We start from the raw sequence: 22690 nt of genomic DNA on the forward strand, positions 1-22690 counted from the left end.
AAGCTGTCTACCTGAAATGTGCATCTCGTTGCAGCTTCCTGGTTTCCAGTGGACGAATCTCTGGTGGCCTGTTAGTCAAGTAAATTATTGGGGTGGGGTGTGCAAATACAGAAGAGGAGAACCCGGAGCAACTGTAGTAGAATCATAGAATTGTTGCAGTGCAGAAGGAGGCCATTTGGCCCATCGCATCTGCACCGGCTCTCCGAATGAGCAATTCACCGAATGCCCTTCACCCTTTTCCCTCTCCCCGTAACACTGCACATTCTTCTTTTTCAGGTAACAGTCTAATTCCGTTTTGACTGCCTCAATTGAACATGGCTCCACCACTCTATAGTGTGTGCACAAAGCAGTAATTTTCTATTTTATGGGCATTAAGGTGTAGATGCACTCTTCAAACTAACTGGTGTGTTTCATTAAATATTAGTTTATTTACGTCTATGTTTTATTGGTGAGATAATAACTTCAGTGCAACAGAATATAAACTGACCGAGGCACTGGAAACGACAAAGGCAAACCCAGCCCTGTTGACCCTGCAAAGTCTTCCTTACTAACATCTGGGGATGTGCCAAAGTTGGGAGAGCTGTCCCACAGATGAGTCAAGCAACAGGCTGACTCAGTCATACCCACAGAATCATGCCTTGCAGACTATGTTCCAGACACCAGCATCACCATCTGTGGGTATGTCCTGTCCCACCAGCAGGACAGACCCACCAGAGGTGGCGGCACAGTGGTATATAGTCAGGAGGGAGTTGCCCTGGGAGTCCTCAACATTGATTCAGGATCCTTTGAAGTCTCATGGCATCAGGTCAAACATGGGCAAGGAAACCTGCTGCTGATTACCACCTATCGCACCCCCGCCTCAGCTGATGTATCAGTACTGCTCCATGTTGAACACCAGTTGGAAGAAGCACTGAGGGTAGCAAGGGCACAAAATGTACTCTGGGTGGGGGACTTCAATGTCAAACACCGAGAGTGGCTCGGTAGGACATAACTGCTAGATTGGGTCTGCAGCAGGTGGCGAGGGAACCAACAAGAGGGAAAAACCTACTTGACCTCGTCCTCACCAATCTACCTATCGCAGATGCATCTGTCCATGACAGTGTTGGTAGGAGTGACTGCCGCACAGTCCTTGTGGAGACAAAGTCCCATCTTCACAATGAGGGTACCCACCATCCTGTTGTGTGGCACTATATTTTGAACAGATCTAGCAACTCAAAACTGGGCATCCATGAGGCGCTGTGGGCCATCAGCAGCAACAGAATTGTATTCAACCACAATCTGTAATCTCATGTCCTGGCATATCTCTCACTCTACCATTACTATCAAGCAGGGGGAACCAACCCTTGTTCAATGAAAAGTGCAGGTGGGCATGCCAGGAGCAGCACCAGGAATACTTAAAAATGAGGTGTTAGCCTGGTGAAGCTAAAACACAGGACTACTTGCATGCCAAACAGTGGAAGCAGCATGCAATAGATAGGGCTGTGCGATCCCACAACCAACGGATCAGATCTAAGCTCTGCAGTCTTGCCACATCCAGTCGTGAATGGTGGTGGACAGTTAAATATCCGCCAGGAGGCGGAGGCTCCACAAACATCCCCATCCTTAACGATTGGGGAGCCCAGCACATCAGTACAAACGACAAGGCTGAAACATTTGCATTCATCTTCAGCAGAAGTGCCTCGTGGATGATTCATCTCGGCCTCCTCCTGAGATCCCCAGCATCACAGATGTCAGTCTTCAGCCAATCCGATTCATTCCACATGATATCAAGAAATGGCTGAAGGCAATAGTACGGAAGACTCCAGAACTAGCTGTGCCCCTAGCCAAGCTGTTCCAGTTCAGCTACAACACTGACATCTGCCCCCGGCAATGTGGAAAATTGCCCAGGTATGTCCTGCGCACAAAAAGCAGGACAAATCCAATCCGGTCAATTGCTGCCTTATCAGTCTTATCCTGATTTGTTTAAGTGTGCGGCTCCTTTACTTTTTTTTAAGAGTAGGTTTAAACGGGTCATTGTCGCATTGGCAGGCTGTGACTAGTGGGGTACCGCAAGAATCAGTACTTGGGCTCCAGCTGTTCACCACATATATATCAATGATTAAGATGTGGGGACCAAATGTAATATTTCCCAGTTCATGGATGACACAATATTAGGTGGGAATGTGTGTTGTGAGGAAGATGCAAAGGAGCTTCAAGGGGATTTAGGCAGACTTAGTGAGTGGGCAAGAACATGGCAGATGGAATATAATGTGGAAAAATGTGAGGTTATCCACTTTGGTAGGAGGAATAGCTGTGCAGAGTATTTCTTAAATGGTAAGAGATTAGAAAGTGTAGATGTACAAAGGGATCTGGTGTCTTGTCAATAAGTCACTGAAAGCTAACATGCAGGTGCAGCAAGCAATTAGGAAGGCTAATGATATGTTAGTCTTTATCGCAAGAGGATTTGAGTACAGGAGTAGCGAAGTCTTGCTTCAATTGTATAGAACCTTGGTTAGACTGCACCTGGAGTACTGTGTAAGGTCCCCTTACCTTGGAAAGGATATTATTGCCATAGAGGGAGTGCAACAAAGGTTCACCAAACTTGTTCCCAGGATGGCAGGACTGTCCTATGAAGAGAGAGTGGGGAAACTGGGCTTGTATTCTCTAGAGTTTCGAAGAATGAAAGGTGATCTTATTGAAACTTACAAAATACTTAAAGGGATAGACAGAGTAAATGCAGGTAAGATGTTTCCCCTGGATGTGGAGTCTAGAACCAGGGGATACAATTTCAAAATAAGGGTGAAGCCACTTAGGACCAAGATGAGGAGAAATTTCTTTATGCAAAGGGTTGTGAATCTTTGCAATTCTCTACCCCAGACAGCTGTGGAAGCTCAGTCATGAGTATGTTTAAAACAGAGATTGACAGATTTCTAAATACCAATGTGTTATGTCTGACCATTTCAATCAAAGCCCCCAGTCAGAATATTCTGATTGTGATGGGAGAAACGCACTGTTAATTCAATCCTGGCCCTCCACAGATCGCCTAACATATCATTTTAAACTTTCCAAATTAAAGAAAGACCCAGCCAAATTGTACCATCTATTAACCCCTGAATGAGGCTCACCAAACCAGGTGTCTTTAAATCAACAAATTAACTGTTTAATTAGAAAAACTAAATACTTAAACACTACGAAGATATAAATAACATTTAAAATAGAAAAAATTAGAGTCCTTGCAAATGTATGCTCCTGCCGGATGTGAAACAGTCCAAGGCTGCTTGAAGTCCTCACAGCCGTCCAATGGGGAAAAAAGGTTCTTCAGCAGTAGAACAGTCCGCAGTCTAATCCAGAAGTCGAAATTGTTACTTTCCTTCTCCAGCGATGAATTTCTACAATTGACAACTTGCAAATGCTTTTTAATAAATGGATTTGGCTTCAGAATTTTTGAGGGATAAAAGATTGTCACAGTCTAACTTCCCTTCCTTCAGTTTAAATGCTCAGCGATCTCTGTTTTGGCTTGACTTTTTAGAATTTTGAGAGAGAATAATAAACAAACAGACTAAATGCTCTTACTTCAGTTTAAATGGTCTGAGTGCTCGCCTTTCAGGTGCTAACACACAGCTGTCTGTCTGTTTTTCTGTTAGAATAGGCTGTGCACTATAAGCCAGTTCAAAATTAAATTGTAACAAATGTATCTCCCGATGCTCAGTCCGCGTGGCTGTATCCAAGGCAACGAGAATGCACCTATTGAATCGCAGACTCCAAATGGCTGTATCCCGGGGCAATGAAAATGCATTCTTTGATTCAGCTTCTGGAGCCTGCTGCCTTAAAGCAGTACAGCTCCTTTGCCCAGCCTTAAAGGCACACACCGCATTCTTCCCCCAAAAAAACTACAGGATCATAACAAATGATATAAGGGGATATGGGGATAGTGTGGGAAAAAGGCATTGAATTGGATGATCAGCTGTGATCGTATTGAATGGTGGAGCAGGCTCGATGGTCTGAATGGCCTACTCCTGTGTTCCTATGTTCCTATTCCGCAGCCACGCATGCCAACTTGTGCATGTCCTGTCCTATACGGGAACTTTCAGATTGCTGTGTGGCTGCGCAGATGAAATGAAATATTGGGGATCTGACAGACTGACTGATTATTTCGAGTGGTTGAAGGGTCTACAATGAATGAGGGTATACAGATATAAGATTAAATATAAGATATTTAAGACTGCGAGCAGGTATAACCTTTTTACAGAGAAGGTTGTGAGGGTGTGGAATTTTTTTTTCCTAAGGTCAGTGATTGAAGTAGAGACCATGCCAACATTTAAGAATAAGAATACCTTATACAAGTGGGTGAAGGAAAGGGGAATAAAGTGAATATTTGATTAGGTCCACTGCTTACACAGAAGGTACACATGATTGGGCTGATGAACCTCTTTCTATGTTGTAATTTCTCTACCTGTCATAAAGAATGGAAAAGGCTGGATCGGTGTGAATCTGAAAAGATGAAGAACTAGGGGGCACTATTTTAAAATTAGGGGTCGCCCTTTTAGGACAGAGATGAGGAGAATTTTTTCTCTCTGAGGTTTGTGCGACTTTGGAACTCTTCGTCAGAAGGTGGTGGAGGCGGGGTCATTGAATATTTTTAAGGCGGAAGTCGATTCATTTTAGACAAGGGAATCAAAGGTTATCGGGGGTAGATGGGAGTGTGGAATTCGAAACGCAAGCATATCAGCCATGATCTTGTTGAATGGCGGCGTAGGCTCGAGGGGCTGAATGACCTACTTCTGAACCTAATTCGTATGTTTTTATGAATGGCGCTGTGAAATAGGGAGTATTAATTCTTCCTCCATGAAAGGGTACCTAAGTGGCTGGACCATGTGTTTCTTTTTGTTTGATCCTTATTCAGTAGATTTTGTTTCTGCCAAGTCCCATTAGGAATTATGTCAACAGCAAAAATATTGCTGCACAAAATTTATGGAGTGTGTAAGAAATTGGAAGAAATTGTAGCTGCTATGGATCACAAACCTGTGTTTGGAGAATTGGCTACAATCCATAATGTGGATTTGAAAACGGTATTGAACATTGTTCTGGAATTGAGACTGAAATTGAACAGAGACAAACAACAACTGCATAAGAATACCTGATCCATGTTAAACTGCATCCATGTAAATTTAAGGCTGTTGGGGAAATTTCTTCCCCCAACAACATTGTATATTATGCCAAGTTTCAGGGATGATAAACTACTTAAGCAGCTTTCTGCCAGAGCTGTCATCTGTTATGTATACAATGACTGCCTTACTTGAGGCATATAGGTTTGGAAACATGCCCAGAAATATGCATTTGAGAAACTTAGGAAATGATACTAGCAGCACAGTGCTAATGTTTTCTGATGTCTATAGTAGTGAGTGCAGGTGCAAGCAGTTATGGTTTGAGAAGTGTATAACTGCAGCAATGTGGAGAGAAACTTTTACTACTGGTGTCTCCCTCCTGATTATTGAAAGAAGCAGAAAGAAGGTATGCCAAATTGAGTGTCTTGTTCATTTTTAAGCTTGTAGGAGATGCTCCAGATATGCCTAGGTTAGAGCCCTTCACATACTTTACAGTGCAACATTAATTGGGCTCCATAGTGCCACAGATGCTCCAAAGTGAAACAATGGCAACCACAACGCTTCTGGCCACCTCCAGTGTGGTTGATGCAGCATGCCCTGACAGACGCACTAGTGCGGGCGTGCCATGTGTGCACTATACACATGCAGAATGGGCAGACTGTGGCATCAAACAGCCTCTAAGGCAGAATTGATGCATGATATGCATTTTGGACCACATAGGTCCACCTAATGCCCTCTCTTAAACACTCCCAACTGAACATGTGTTCAACTGCTTGAGGGGAACCCCCCCCCCCTCCCGCCGCCAACTAGTGTTATTTAAAGGGACAACTGTCCAGCATCCAGGAAGGTTCTTTTAACTTAGTTTTGCTGGTGCAGAGTTAGTGGAAGTACTGTGTTGATAGTTGAAGGAATTTTGCAAACTTTTTGGATTTTCAAGGGAGTGGTGCTGGATCTTGACAAGGTGTTCAGAGGAATTGAAAGGCCTGTCAGCTGAAAGTGTGCTTCAGTAATGGGCTGTAGCATGATTTGAAAATGGAACACAAACAGCAGAGAGGGAAAACAGTACACAGGAGGAGGAAGGGTGGAGGCATCTGGAACCTCTTCACTATGGAAGAACTGTCCATGAGCAGATACTGAAACTCCAGTTCCCCTAAGATGACATCCAAAAATCACAGTTGCTCCAATATTTCCCAATTCCAGTTCATCTGCCGCCTTATGGCCGAAGTCCTGAAATGAAAGCCACCAACAAAGAAAAATCCATAACAACTTTATCCAAAAACACATCCGATAATACATACAAAATTGAACTATTCACCCTTGTGCATTCTCTTGGTGCCTTTTCCTGTCCTAGTGCTCCTGCACAGAGTTACCCCAATGATTGCAGCATGGCTGGTGGAAAGTTGCTGAGTTTCACTGGGGCATACTGCAGATGGCCTTGCCGGATGAAATTGAACAGCTCTGGGCCTGGCTTCGAATTGCACAACCTCAAGGGTGGCTACAGTTGATGTTGGCTGCCTGAAAGTCAACAACAAGGGCGCTGACAGTGGTGGGTGCGTGAATACTATCATCCTGAGAGGGGACAACAGGTTTGTGCAGCACAGAGCTACTGGCACTTCTCCCTTGGGTGGCATCTCAGCAATTCGAGTAATCTATTGGAGGACAGATTGCTGGACCACTGTTAGAGCATGCATGCCTCTTTTGAGCAGCGGTATGCACAGCCATGATGGCAGCAGCCTGAACCTGTGTGGCAACAAGCTGAGCTTGCATGGCAACATGCATGGGTCTCATGTTCTTGGTTTGAGTTTCCATTGCAGCATTGAAACGTTGGGTGGTTTCTGTCTGTGCTGCAATGAAAGCTGAGACATTGGTCAGCCCCCTATATCACAGGTAGGTCCACAAGTGCTGTAATGGAGTTGATCACCACTTTCACGCCGGAAAGGATGGACTCCAAGCTCTGTGCCAAGTTGGAGATAGACTCTCCATGCTCCTCGACAATGAAAGAGACTCTGTGGCAGGCTTGCCAATGCACCAAGCATCTCACCCTGCATGGCCATGAGCATTCTCCTGTACACCACCCCATCGGGGTCCTCCACAGCAGAACTTGTCTGCATCCTTGCCTTCCAGTGAGCTGGCACACAAACTATCCTTTTCCCCCTAGCCAGGCTGCAGACCACTTGTGCCCAATGACTCACCATATGCTGATTCTAACTCTATACTACCCTTTGAAGTGCGCGCAGTGCCAGTATCTGAGCTGGTGGCTGTGAATGTCACATGAGGTGTGGTGCAGCTCTCGCCCTTCACAATGAGGCTGCGGTGGGTATCCAGGCAGTAATTCTTGGGTATCTAAAAGCAGAAATGCAGAAAAGGAGGGTTGGTGTGAGGGAAGTGGGTGGATTGGAAAGGAAGATGTCCATGGTCACATCATTTACAGCTTGCATTTCATCCAGATAGCAGGATGAGGGTCAGGCGAGATTTGAGAAGGGACGTAACATTATCCTGAAAGTTTTCGTCAATGCTGGCTGCAGTGACTTTAGCCAGCCCCCTGATGCAGTGGAATGTCTCCTCCAGAGGGCTCAGTCGATGCCAGTGTGCTTGTACCCTGCCAGTTCTTTGCTGTTCCCTTTTGTTCTGTTGGTCTTGTCCAACTAGAGAGAGAGGAATATCTAGCGAATGTGTTCCAATGTGTTTGTGTGATGTGCCTGCCGTAGCTGAATAGCTGGAGGTATGTGGAAGCAAAGAGTGGTGGGTGTGAGGCTGACAGCATTGATACATTTGAAGGTGAGGTAAGTACCTAAATGCTAGGCTTGAGTCCTCATTCATGATGAGTGAATGATAGAGCTATACTGCTTTGACCAGTGGGAAGGCGATGTCATGTGAAGATGTATTCACTGACCTTGACCACCCGGGTGAGGTCATTCAACTTTTTCCGGCACTGTAGTTAGGTCTTCGGAACCAGACTCTGGGAATTGGCCTTCATGCCTTTTTCTGTGTGCATTTAGTACCTCCTGGGCCCCTGTGGGAGCATGGCATCTTTCTTCCTTTCTACCTCCACCACTAATGCCTGCAGCACCACATCAGAAAACTGGGAGCTCTCATGCTTTTTACTCTATTTGCTGCACTTTTTCTTCCAGTCAATCATTTGAAAGACAGTTACAGCAGTTTCTGTTACACGAGTGCAGCTCTCCTTTTAAGAGGTTTAGGCTAGCTGTGTGTCACGCTAGCAATGTACACTACTAGGTCCCCTGTTGAGCATGCAGTCAGCCAGCAGCATGTTCCATGCTAGGCTGCCTGCTGAAATCATTCAGATAAGCAGGCACTACAAAGTTTGCACGCTACCTGCCTCGACGGAACTGGATTTGGGGTAATTGCACATCATGATCCCTTATCCAATTTCTCCCCATGAAATCTAAATACTTGGAGATACAGATAAATGACTTCCAGTGAAATACTTCAGCATCAGAGTAACTTGGGCCAGACTTGAAGGTTACCTATCAAATGTTAATGTTCCAAGAATGTAAGAAAAAGCCAGGAGTTAGAAAAGGTAAATTGACTCATTGGGCATAGTTTGTGTTGTTTCAATTCATCCGGCCTAATATTTAACAGCATCTTGCACTCCCCTAATGTCTTTTGCTCCAATACCTTAACTTGTGTATCATTTTATATTTTCAACACCATTTTTATAAGATCTGTTTTAAAATCTTTTAAATTTATAACCGTCTCTGGTGTTGGCACAATTGGCCTTAAAACAATATCCTTGGTTTAGATTTTCTATATCATTTTTAATATTTTGTGGGAGTAATTGTCTTACTTTATGCTGTAGGTGGGGAGCCTAAAGTGCCGGATATGTGAACATGCACTGGGCATTATTTTCTGAACTTTAACTCAAATGATCAGAAAATCAATTGCAACACATGCCCACATTTCAGCTATGCACTACCACCAGGTGAAGCTTCCTACCAGAAATATAAAGACAGGAAATGACCCCTTATTTTATCTCTGAGATATTGCCCCATAACCACCGTTCCTTGCAACAGTAAAACTTAAGCTTCTCTAATCTTTCCTCCATGCTCATCTCCTTTACATTTGGAATGATTTAAGTTGTTCTCTGCAGGTATTTACTTACTTGAAGTGTGGTCATAAGAATTGCATGTGGGCTTCGAAGTAAGGTCTGACCAGAATCTCAAGGAAATGAGAACAGTAAGTGCCGGAAATACTCAGATCTGGCGGCATCTGTGGAGAGAGAAACAGAGGTAACGTTTCAGGTCTGTGACTCTTCATCAGAACTGGTAAAAGTTTTATAGAACCTTAGCATAAATTTTGCAGACTTAGACTGAGTCAGTAGATAATGGGTTTATGTCCCACTCCAGAACCTTGAGACCACAATACAGCCTGACACTCCAGTGTAGTACTGAGGGAGTGCTGCACAGAGGTGCTGTTTTTTGGATTTGGCATTAAACCAAAGCCCGTCTGCCCCTTCAAATGACTGTAAAAGGTCCTGTGGCATTAATTTGAATATGATCAGGGCAGTTCTCCACAGTGTCCTGGCCAATATTTTTCCTTCAACCAACGTCACTCGTAAACAAATTATCTACTCATTATAACATTGCTGTTTTTTTTTTTGTTGGTGTACTTTGCTGTGCGCAAATTGGCTGCTGCGTTTCCTACATTAACATCATATTTACACTTCAAATGTGCTTCTTTGGATATAAAGTGCTTTGGGACATCTTGAAGTCGCGAAAGGCACTATATAGATGCAAATTTTTTTTCTATAGGCCTGAATATCCACAGGCCTTTGATCACAGGGTAAATGCTGGGATCTGCTAAGCAGGAACCTTCAATGCTGACCCTAGCCGAGTATGCAGGGTGAGGGTGAGGCTTCCTTATCTAAATAATTTTGGTGGTGGCTACACTACGAAGGGCATATCTCATAAATTCATGCTGACTGTACTTAATAAGTCATTTCTATAGCGGTTTCCTTTATGCTACTCCATAATGTATTTTGCGTTATTTTGCCCAAACTCAATGCAAAGCCTATCGGGGAGACTTTTCAACTATTAGCCACCCGATTCTCACCTGAAGAACGGGCAACTGCCACAACGGACACCCAAAGCTTGGCTGATGCAATTTTCAACCAGACCTGTAAGTGGGCGAGCAGGACGTCCACCTGTTTCTGGTAAAAAGAAAACTACTGATATGTAACATTGGGTTCCTGTGCTGGTTGTGGGATGCTGTTTGCAATTTTTAGCTCCCAAGTGGTAAGAACCTAACCAGCGATCCTTAAAGGAATCATGGTGTCTTCCTCACCAAAGACCTAGAAATTTTTGGAGTTCTCCTCCTGGCTTCACAAAAATACTGTGACCCATTCTTGGACTGTGCTCACCCCTCTATCTTGTGATTGGCTTTCCCCTCCTCACAGGCCTGACCCGCCAGCCGGCCTAGACAGCCTATTTATTACCCTCCCACAATAATCAAGCTGTAACAGCGTCTCTGTCTGGCACCTGCAGCTCACCAGCTGCATCCAAGTGAGGCCTGAACCAGAAAATGGTTCCAGACTCTCAATAGTGGCTGCTGATGAGTGGTAACTACCAACTTCATGCCTGTTTCAGCAGAAATCAAAAATCCACCCCCCCACCCCCATTAGTTTCTAATTATCTGGGTCAGATGTAAGGAAAAGTGGAAATCTAGCAAATTTGGAGAGCTATATAAAGAGTAAAGGGATAGAAAGAAAATAATAGGTGAAAAAATATTTGCAGGGGCTCATGTAGGCAACAGCCACATTATTATTAAGAGAAAGAGAGTGGCACAGGAAAATTTGAGCCTATTAAAGGCAGGCAAGACTAATGGATAATATAGTAATAGTAAACTTGTTAACTACTTTATCAGTTTTCACAGTGGAGGAAGAGAACAAATACCAGTGATCCTAAAAATAGGTCAAAGGAGGAGCTTAGTGGATTTAATATATGAGTAAAGAATGGTAATGCAGAAAATAATAGGACTTAAAATAGGCAGATCTCTAGGACCTTGTGGCTTCCATCTCCGAGTACCCACCAAGGCTTCTTCAACAGTGTCTCCTAAACCAGTGACTTCTACCCTTGGAAGAACAAGAGCAGTAGGTGCATAGGAACGCCATCACCTCCCAAGTTCCCCTCCATATCATCTCGACTTGAAAATATATCGCTATTCCTTTATAGTCATTGGGCCAAAATCCAGGAACTCCCTTCCTAACAGCACTGAAAGTACCTTCATACAGTTACTGCAGCGATTCAAGAAGGCAGCTCGCCACCACTTTCTCAAGGGCAATTAGGGATAAGTAATAAGGTTGGCCTTACCAGTGATACCCATATCTCATGAATGGATGAAAAACATGGTGAAAAGCTGACCCTCTGGTACTGATTCCTGGTGCACACAACTTGGCACATCCAACAATCAGAGAATGTTTCCTTTATCCCTACTCTCTCTCTCCTAACTTCAAATCAATTATTGACTCCTGTCAAATTATCTCCAATTATAGGTGCTCTTATTTTTGCTTATTTTAACAGATACCTTCTAGAAGTCCATATAGGTACCATTCATAGATACTTCATCATGCTAGTGACCTCCTCCAACAATTCAACTGGGTTAATCAGACATAACTTACCCTTCACAAATCCATGATTATTCCATCACAAACTGCATCTCTGCTATTCTCGTTACCACTAGCTGTTCATCCTCTACTTTAGGGATCTGAAATTTCTTCACTAAATATGTCTCTAGAATCCTCAATTTTCCTTCTCAAACGTTATTGGCATGAAATTCAATGAAACCCGAAAACGGGCACCGGATCGCGATGTGCGATAAACCTGCACCTGTTGCATCGGATACAGGCAGCATGCAAACTTGGTGCTGCATGCTCATTTCAATGTTTTTTGCTTGCAGCCAGCACTAAGCATGTTGGTGGATGTGCGACCCCCGCTCAGATGGGCAGACAATCATGAGAGGCTAGCACAAGGTCAAGAGAGACTGTACTACATAAAGCCAGCCTACACCTCTTAAAGGGACTCAAAAGCAAAATAATGTGATTGTTGTAAATCTGAAATAAAAACTGAAAATGCTGGAAATACTCAACTGGTCAGGTAGCATCTGTGGAGACAGAAACAGAGTTAACATTTGAAATGTTAAGTCTGTTTCTGTCTGCACAGATGCTGCTTGATCTCTTAAAGGGGAGGTGCATTTCGGCTGGTGCAGGTGCTGGAAGTCATTCTAAGATTGAGTCTAACCTGGGAAAGACAAGAATGGCTCCAAGGTTCTCTGACACACCTTTGTTGCAGGAGGTGGACAGAAGGATAGAGGTCCTCTACTGACAGGGGTCCTGGAGACCCTGCAGACAGACACTGGGAAGGCAGTGGGGGCTGATAGCCCTCCCAGTCAATGGCGGCAGTGTAGCCTCGAAGACCTGGATGCAGCTCCACAAGAGGTTTAATAGGTTCACATGAGTGTTAAAGGAAATACCATATCCTTAGAAATGAATCACTAGCTTCACACAATACTCAATTTACCACTCCCCTTTTCACTCACCTAACAATCTCGATCAACCATGACTCGTACCTCATATTAATAACTTCACCTCACCCTCACACACTCAGCACTACTGCAAGCCTCACACCCAGATCTCACATAGCTTGCACACAACGCCAGCTATTCAACTATGCCAGGCACTGCACCAACTTACACACTTCCTTCACTCTTGTATGACAAGGTGGTGCACACCTGCAGGCAGCAGCAACTATCTGGCAGGGGTCAGATGCCCAAGAACTGCAATCTGGCCAGGCAGTGTTGCAGGAAGAAGAGACTGATGATGATGAAACACTGTCACTCACTCTGTCACTTGCAGCCACCAGCTCAGATTCTGACACTGCACATACTTTAAAGGGTAGCTTAGAGGTGGAATCTGCATATGGTAAGATGCTGGGCACAAGTCGCCTGCAGCCAGGGCAACGGCAAATGATAGCACAGGTGGCAGCTCACTGGAGGATGAAATTGCACGTGAGTTCTTCTGCAGAGGACTCAGATGAGGACTTCAACAGGGTGATGTACAGAATAAAACTGATGGGTATGCACATAGAAATGCTTCGTGAATTGGCATGCCTACCAGAAAGTCGTGGGTCACTGTCAAGGAATATGGAGGAGTTTACACCAACCTTGCACAGGACTTTGCGCAAAGCATGAAACCTATCCTTTCCGGTGTGGAAGTGGTGGCTAACTCCATGAGAACACTTGCAGATCCAACCATGATGCAGCATCTAATGGCCGGTGTCTCAGCTTCCATTGCAGAACAAGCAGAAACCATGCAGCATCTGAGCATTGCAATGGAAACTCAGATGGAAGTTATGCAACCTCAGTTTGTTGCCATGTAAGCACAGCTTGCTCACATGCTTGCTCAGACCACTGCCATCATGGCTGCGAATACCATTGTTCAAAGGGGCTTACAGATTACTAGGATTGCTGCGGTGCTGCCCTGGGGGAGTAGTAATGGCTCCATGGAACTCAAACTCACTGTCCTGTCTCAGGAAGACAGTTTTCAACCTTCCATGACTGCCAGTCTGCCCGTGTTGAGGGGATGCAGTCTAAAGCACGGCCTTCCAGGTCCAGAACTACAGGAGGAGGTCCTGCAAAGCCATCTGCACTCTTCCCCCACTTTAAGTCAGCAGCCTTCCACTAGCCATGCTGCAGCCACTGGGGTAGCATTGCCTAGGAACACAAGACCAAGCAAAGGCACAGGGACGACAGGCACAAAGTGATTGCACAAAGTGATTGTCTTTTGTGTTGAATATTGGATGGCTTGATTGATGAATTCTGTGTGTTAATTTGTCTGCTGCAGTTGTGTATGTAACAATAATGACCACGCTTCAAAAACAAAAATCATTAGATGTGAAGCATTTTTAGATGGGCTAAGGGTGTGATGAAGTGGTACATAAATGCTTTTTTCCTTTCTTTATTTGCTCAAAGTCAAAGTTAAATGATTTGCTTACTTCTAAATGTATCTATGTGTCTCATTAACTTAAAGACCTGTAAAATGTTTTTCACCAGTGAAAATAAGTTTAGCTGCTTGAGATTTTTAAAATATATGTAATGTCCCTTTATATATTTTACCTTTCTAAGTACCTTGAGACCATGAATCATTGTGGTCATTCATCTCTGAATCCTTTCTAATGCTATAGTATTCTTTTTTGAGGTGAGGTGTCCAAAATTGTCATATTCCAGAATTGACACAGATGCTGCCAGACCTGCTGAGTATTTTCAGCACTTTTTGTTTTGTGTCATATTCCAGAATTGGCCTCCTTATTGGTATGTACAACAATAATCCACCAGATGCAATCCAGTAACTGATTTATCTGATCTTATTCATAACTGCTTCACACTGAGCTTTTAGGGTAGGATCAATTATCACTGCCAAATACTCTTCCATTTCTGCCATTTCCAGTGGTTCTCAGCAATATACTTTGAAACTGCTTTGGGAAAAATAGGTAACAAGACTAGAAGACACGAACTAGTTCTCTAATTAGAATCTTCTGGACCAAATGATTTACCAGGAATGCCTCACAGGGGTAATTTTTGAACTTCAAGCTATTGGTAGACAACCTCACCTGCTCGCAGAGCATTGTAGAAATTCTAGTGTGTTATACATGCTTTTCTAAACAAAATTACTTCTGTTGTTTCAAAATAAAATCCTCTCATGCTATACATGTGGTTAGTTAATTATTCGTATATTTATTTGATATTTATCAACATTAGAATCCATCTCCTTATCTGCTATATCTCAATCTACAAAATTGGTCTGAGTCTGTTAAAATTATCAATTTCCTTTCTACTCATAACACAAAGCAATACTGGTAGATTATCAGAAAATGTTATTATGAAGACCCCACCTGCCAAGAATGAGGCATATTAATTTTGTCATATGAACATTAATTTTAAATGTTTGCTGGACTGAAAAGATAACTTGTTTAAAGAGATAGCAGCAGTGGCTGGGAACATTTGCATTCTAAGAGACAGTTGCCTGGGGAGACAATGGAACCACTCCCTGATCCAATTAACCCAAATGGATTTTGATCACCAGACATTGAATGTGTAACAAGCCAGCATTCCATCCACTCCACCACTGAGGGTGTCTGCTAAGCTGGAGAATCCTCAAAAAACGCAGGAGAGTTTGTTGAAAAATCCTAGTCACATGACTAACCTGCTGGCCAACTTGGAGGTTTGAATTGTGCTCACAGGAAAGTTTGAAGACAGAGACTGCTTTGAAGACAAAAGAGAAGGGTAGTCTCTCTCCCTGGCTCTCTCTCTGCCGAATTTCCAGATCCACTGAAGCCACTTAAACCTCAAGACAGAAGACTCCTACATCGAAACAAGTTTGAAAGCGTGCACTGGGCCCCAACAAAATTACAAGAGTTAACTGCAATCAAAGACTCCACATCAAACTCAAAACAGTAAATGAACTCCAGCTACTGCTTCAAACTTTTCCCCTTTTTTCTTTCTCCTTTTCTGTCTCTATCTGCATGTGTGTTTATCGTGTGTGCATGCTAGCATGGTCGCATTGTGTAATCATAGTAATTTTAATCGAATTAGAGTTTTAAGGTTAATAAACTTACACCTTTCTTGTTTAAATCTAAGAAAACCTGTCTGGTTGATTTCTTTGCCTTAGCGTTGGAGAGCAGTGAGCAAGGATTCACTAAGGGGAGGCTACAAACACAGTGTTTTAAAAATTAAACACTGTTGCAGTCAAACCAGGCAAAGGCTGAGAGGGACCCCCGGACCCCTTTCTCACCTGGTGGTAACAATATGATATCATAAATATCATAATTCACATATTGTGAACAGCAGAAACCCTGGAACATGATACATTTTTCACAGACAGAGCATTTTCCATTGATCATCACACACTGTAATCTCTTGTTCAGGGATTCTTTATGAGCCTGAACCTTTCTCATATGAACTTTATCAAAAACCTCTTGAAAATCCAAGTAAAACTGGATTGTCTTCAACCACATTTGATGAAACTTGAGTTTCTGAAGGAACTCAGGACAGGTTGACAAAGATTAAGTGTCTGGGGTCCTGGAGATTTAGTTCATTCTTGCCCTTCCCTTCGATGCTCCTTATATTAGCTCCTTAGTCTGGGAGTTAGGGATTCATACAACAAAGGCCCTAATGCAATATGTGCCAGTGAGATGGAGCAAGTTCTTGTGGTCTGGTTTATCCTGCTGTCCACTTTTAGGAGGGCTCTAAGGATCTTCTGGAATAAGATAATTAATTTTGCTGTTATTTCCCAGTTCCCCTCCAGGGATACATTACTTGGGCCTTCATTGCCTTTTCATCACATATAGGAATGAAGATCTCCAACTATTTTACCCATTTTTTTTAGATAAAGGAGTATTTAAGTATCTGCTTTGGCTCAGTGGTAGTACTTTTGCCTGAGTCGGAAGGTCATGGTTTCAAGTCCTACTCCAGAGATGTGAGGACATAATCTAGGCTGACACTTCAGTGCAATACTATGGGAATATTGCACTATATTGGATGTGCCATCTTTTAGATGAGACATTAAATCTGAGGTCCGATTTGCTTCCTCAGGTAGACATAGTAGATCCCATGACGTTATTTGAAGATCAGGTGAGTTTTCTTGGTGTCGTACCCAAAGTTTATCCCTCAATCAATATCCTTAAAGCAGACCATTTGTTTTTTAAAAATCTCAGTGCTGTTTGTGAGACCTTGCTCCGTGTAAATTGGCTATTGTAACTCCCTACACTACGACAATGACTACACCTCATAAGTACTTAATTGACTGTGAAACACTGGGATGTTTTGATAACTTGCATTATGATAGCATTCATGTTCTTAATGTTCTACCTCTCTCATAGGGTCATAGAGTCATACAGCATAGAAATAGGCCCTTCGGCCCACCGCGTCTATGCCGACCATAATGCCTATCTATACTAATCCCACCTGCCTGCATTAATTCCATATCCCTCTATGCCTTGCTCTGTAACTGTCCAGATGCCTCTTAAATGTTGCTACTGTTCCTGCCTCCACCACCTCCTCTGGCAGCTCATTCCAGATACCCACTATTCTTTGTGTGAAAAATTTACCCCTTTGATCCCTTTTAAACCTCCTCCCTCTCTATGGCCTCTAGTTTTAGTCACCCCTACCATGGGAAACAGACTCTGGCTATCTACCCTATCTATGCCTCTCATAATTTTATATACCTCTGTCATGTCCCCTCTTAGCCTCCTTCGCTCCAGGGAAAACAGACCCAGCTTATCCAATCTCTCTTTATAACTCAAGCCCTCCAAATCAGGCAACATCCTTGTGAATCTTTTCTGCACCCTCTCTAACTTAATCACATCTTTCCTGTAGTGCGGTGACCAGAACTGCACACAGTACTCCAAATGTGGCCTAACCAACGTTATGTACAACTGTAACATGACGTCCCAACTCTTGTACTCAGTGCCTCAGCTGACGAAGGCCAGCATGCCATATGCCTTCTTCACCACCCTGTCTACCTGTGTTGCCACTTTCAGGGAACTGTGTACTTGCACCCCAAGGTCTTTCTGCTCAACAACACTCCCCAGGGCCCTGCCATTCACTGTATATGTCCTGCCCTGGTTTAACTTCCCAAAATGCATCATTTTGCACTTGTCTGCATTAAATTCCATTTGCTAATCCCTTGCCCACTTTCCCAATTGATCTATATCCTGTTGTAACCTGAGACAACCTTCTTCACTGTCCACTATACCACCAATTTTGGTGTCATCTGCAAACTTACTAATCATGCCCCCTACATTCACATCCAAGTCATTAATATATATGACAAACAACAGAGGGCCCAGCACCGATCCCTGCGGCATACCACTGGCCACCGGCCTCCAATCTGAAAAACATCCCTCCACTACCACCCTCTGCCTCCTATCACCAAGCCAATTTTGTATCCAATTTGCTAGCTCACCCTGGATTCCATGTGTTCGAACCTTCTGGACCAGCCTACCATGCAGGACCTTGTCAAAGGCCTCGCTAAAGTCCATGTAGACAACATCCATCGTCCTGCCCTCGTCAATCCCCTTGGTCACCTCCTCGAAAAACTCAATCAAATTTATGAGACATGATTTCCCACGCACAAAGCCATGCTGACTATCCCTAATGAGACCATGCCTTTCCAAATGCATATAAATCCTGTCTCTCAGAATCCCTTCCAATAACTTTCCCACCACTGATGTAAGGCTCACCGGCCTGTAGTTCCCTGGCTTATCCCTGCTGCCCTTCTTAAATAAAGGCACAACATTAGCTATCCTCCAGTCTTCCTGTACCTCACCCGTGGCTAACAATGATACATATTCTCTGCCAGGGCCCCAGCAATCTCCTCCCTTGTTTCCCATAGCATCCTAGGATACACCTGGTCAGGTCCTAGGGATTTATCCGCCTTAATGCACCTCAAAACCTCCAACACCTCCTCCTTTGTAATGTTGATATGCTCCAGGATATCGCTGTTCCCTCCCTTGAACTCACTAGCTTCCATGACCTTCTCCACGGTAAATACAGATGAGAAGTATGCATTTAAGACCTCTCCCATTTCCTGTGTCTCCACACATAGATTACCACACTGATCCTTAAGGGGACCTACTCTCTCCCTAGCTACCCTTTTACTCTTAATATACTTATCGAATCTTTTAGGATTTGCCTTTATCTTATCTGCCAGGGAAATCTCATGGCTCCTTTTCACCCTCCTAATTTCCTTCTTAAATGTAGTCCTACATCCCCTATACTTCTCGAGGGACTCGCTTGATCCTAGCTGCCTAAACCTGACATATGCCTCCTTCTATGTCCTGACCAGACCCTCAATATCCCTCGTCAACCAAGGTTCCCTAAACTTGCCAGCCTTGCCCTTCCATCTAACAGGAACATGCCGACCCTGAATTCTTCCTATCTCACTTTTAAAAGCCTCCCACTTGCCAGACGCCCCTTTACCTGTAAACGGCCTCTCCCATTCAACTTTTGAGAGTTCCTGGCTGATGCCATCGAAATTAGCCTTCCCCCAATTTAGGACTTCAACCTGAGGACCAGTCCTATCCTTTTCCATTACTATCTTGAAGATAATAGAGTTATGGTCACTGGTCCCAAAGTGCTCCCCCACTGACACATCAACCACCTGCCCATCCTCATTTCCTAAGAGGAGGTCGAGTGTAGCCCCTTCTCTGGTAGGGCCATCCACATACTGCTTCAGAAAACTATCCTGGACACACTTAACAAATTCTTCCCCATCTGATCCCTCAGCACTAAGGCAGTCCCAGTCAATATTAGGGAAGTCAAAATCACCTACTATTACAACCCTGTAATTTCGACACCTATCTGTGATTTCCCTACATATATGCTCCTCCACTTCCCTCTGACTATTGGGGGGCCTATAGTATAATCCCATCAAAGTGATCACCCTTTTCTTATTTCTAAGTTCTACCCATATGGCCTCGCTGGACATTCCCCCCGGGATATCCTGTCTAAGTACTGCCGTGATGTCCTCCCTAATCAATAGTGCAACTCCCCCTCCTCTCTTACCTCCACCTCTGTCACGCCGGAAGCATTGGTACCCTGGAACATTGAGCTGCCAGTCCTGTCCATCCCTCAACTACGTTGCCGTAATAGCTATAATATCACAATCCCATGTACCGATCCATGCTCTGAGTTCATCTGCCTTACCTGTAAGGCTTTTTGCATTAAAGTAAATGCAGTTTAGCCTACCAGACCTTCCACGCTCCCTGTCCCTGCCCAGCCTGCCTACTGGACTTGCTTGTTTTAACCTCTAAATTTGCCTCAACTATCTCATCGGAGAGACTACTACTTTGGGTCCCACCCCCCTGCAAGACTAGTTTAAACCCTCCCGAGTAGTACCAGCAAACCACCCCGCAAGGATATTGGTCCCCTTCCAGTTTAGATGCAATCCGTCCTTCTTGTACAGGTCACCTCTGCGCCAGAAGAGATCCCAATGATCCAAGTAGGTGAAGCCCTCCCACCTACACCAGCTGTACAGCAGTGCATTCATTTGCCTTATCCTCACTAGCACAGTCTCTGTTTCTGTTGTGGAGCTAATGTGAAGTCTGGATGGGCATACGTTTTCTGAGTTATTTTTGCTTTTAACCTTTAGGTTGGGACAGCTGATGTGATCTGTTTTCATTGCCGAAAATCAGTCCTGGCTCTTGGGTGTGTTTGTGTTTTCAGTACCAAGTTTGAATCAATGCAAGGGGTAGTTTTTTGGCAACAAGTTTCATTTATGTAACTCTTCTCATATTTGAAAGATATTTGAGCTTTTTATGGAGAGAAGAAAATGGACACCAAGCAGGAGGAGATCTTACTAGATGCTGTATTTGGTCTGAAACATAATTAGGGTGGTCATTAGTTTGGTTTTATACTGGATAGTCCAAGTTTCAGGTGGTCTGTCCCCTCTCTGGTACCCGATTTGAACTGGATGCCTTATTGTTCGGTATTTTTATTTTGAACTGTCCAGCCTTTAAGGAAGCATTTTAAAATCAAAATGTTTGGGCCTGCCTGTGCTTGCGGAAGCTCAACCCACGGTCACCTTAGCGGCCCCGCAAAGATCCTATTGGGTCTATCCGTGTTTGCATCCTTGTGACGCCCTCACACTACATCACATGCACATGATGGATGTAAATGTAGAGCCACACTGATGTACACTGCTCTCAAGTAGCTGCTATGAGGAGAGACACAACACCAGCCTGGTTAAAAACTCTCCATGTCTGTCTGTGCCTTGCTTCTATTCTCAACCTGGATATTGCTGCCCATAAAATGGATTGGGCTACTAGGCATTCTCAACACGTACACGCAGTCCCTGATTAGAAGCATCACTTTTTTTTAACCTGCCTTGGCTCCTCCAAAGTTCAAAATAAGCTGGAAATGTATAAGCTCCCCACACTTGGTTCATTATGTAAGGTATTCTCACTGGTTTGAGCAAAAGGTTTGAATCAATAGTTATTAATTTATTTTAAAAGAAGTGAGTAAATGTGTGGAGGTTGGCAGGGTGTCCGGTATTCTTGAGATCTGACAGTGACCACCCTAAACATAATCTTTGATTGGTGGTACCGAAATGCTGACTCTTACATTAGTTTGGGATTTGGGACCTGGTCCACTGTGGTCAGTATGACGAATAATGTATGGCATTGGCCAATCAAGGACATTGGCTATGTGGCATAGAGTAGGCAGTACAGCCTAAAGAAGGAAGGGGTATGGACTCTGGCTACAGGATTTTATGGTGATGCATAATCCCTGCAGAAAGAAGTTATTGCTGGGAGCAGTATTTTTGTTCCTGCTGTTCTGGTTATGAGGCGGGGAGAATGGCATGGCTTAAGCTGGTCCCAATGCAGTCCCTGTTTGTGCAGGAGAAGAGCAGGCAGGTGACTCATTTGGTGTGCAGTCAATGGGGCTGTCAGCAGGATCCTGAGAGTTAAGTGCATTTTAAGACCAACATTTAACTCTTGAGGTGATGAGGTTAAAATCTGAGCAAGTCCTAGAGATTGGTTGGAAGGCAGCCTCAACATTTCATTCAGCATTCCTATCAACACCACCCGATTTTGCTGGTCAAAGTGATGGCATTTTGGTTGGGAATCATAAACCACTGAGGAAATAATGGATCATATTAACATGTTAGCTGTTCTACTGGCTTGCACAATGTGAGTGAGTGTACCAAAAAGCTTACACTCACGTTTTTGGATGCAGACCTTGTTTGAAGATTGAAAATGATATACTTGGTGGAGCCCTCATTGTTGTTGGATTCATATCGGAATGAGGATCTCCAACTCTTTTACCCATTTTAAGTTCAAGAAGACCTCTCCAATTGGTTCTTGTTATGATCATAGCAAGTAAGTAATCAAACACCTACCGAATTGGCCGGTACATACTCTACCAGTCACCTTAAATCTGTGCCCCTGGTAATTGACCTCTCCGTGAGGGGAAACAGGTCCTTCCTGTCTACTCTATCTAGGCCCCTCATAATTTTGTACACCTCAATTAAGTCACCCCTCAGCCTCCTCTGTTCTAAGGAAAACAACCCTATCTGATCCAATCTTTCCTCATAGCTGCAATTTTCAAGCCCTGGCAACATTCTTGTAAATCTCCTCTGAACTCTCTCCAGAGCAATTATGTCCTTCCTGTAATATGGTGATCAGAACTGTAAGCAGTACTCCAGCTGTGGCCTAAGTAGCGTTTTATGCAGTTCCAGCATTACATCCCTGCTTTTGTATTCTATACCTCGGCCGATAAAGGAAAGCATTCCATGTGCCTTTCTCACCACTTTATCTACCTGTCCCGCCACCTTCAGAGACCTGTGGACATGCACTTTTTCTACCCTCCCGTTTATTGTGTATTCCCTTGCTTTTTTGCCCTCTCCAAATGCATTACCTCACACTTCTCCAGATTGAATTCCATTTGCCACTTTTCCACTCACTCAACAAAACTATTAATATCATTCTGGCTTCTACAGCTATCCTCTTCACTATCAACTACACGGTCAATTTTTGTGTCATCTGCAAATTTCTCAATCATGCCTCCCACATTTAAGTCCAAATCATTAATAT

The 22690-nt window shown here is 43.8% G+C and overlaps 1 protein-coding gene across 1 annotated transcript in view; it reads left to right on the forward strand.

Moving 5' to 3' along the window:
• The window catches only part of LOC137375034 (neuroligin-1-like), a 280017-nt gene that overhangs the window by 15568 nt on the left and 241759 nt on the right, over positions 1–22690 (forward strand). Inside the window, exon 2 of the mRNA XM_068041657.1 lies at positions 9196–9334. The gene's annotated coding sequence lies outside the window, so the exon portion shown is untranslated. The remainder of the gene's footprint in view (positions 1–9195; positions 9335–22690) is intronic.

This window comes from Heterodontus francisci, chromosome 11 (genome assembly GCF_036365525.1).
Source record: "Heterodontus francisci isolate sHetFra1 chromosome 11, sHetFra1.hap1, whole genome shotgun sequence".
NCBI lineage: Eukaryota > Metazoa > Chordata > Chondrichthyes > Heterodontiformes > Heterodontidae > Heterodontus > Heterodontus francisci.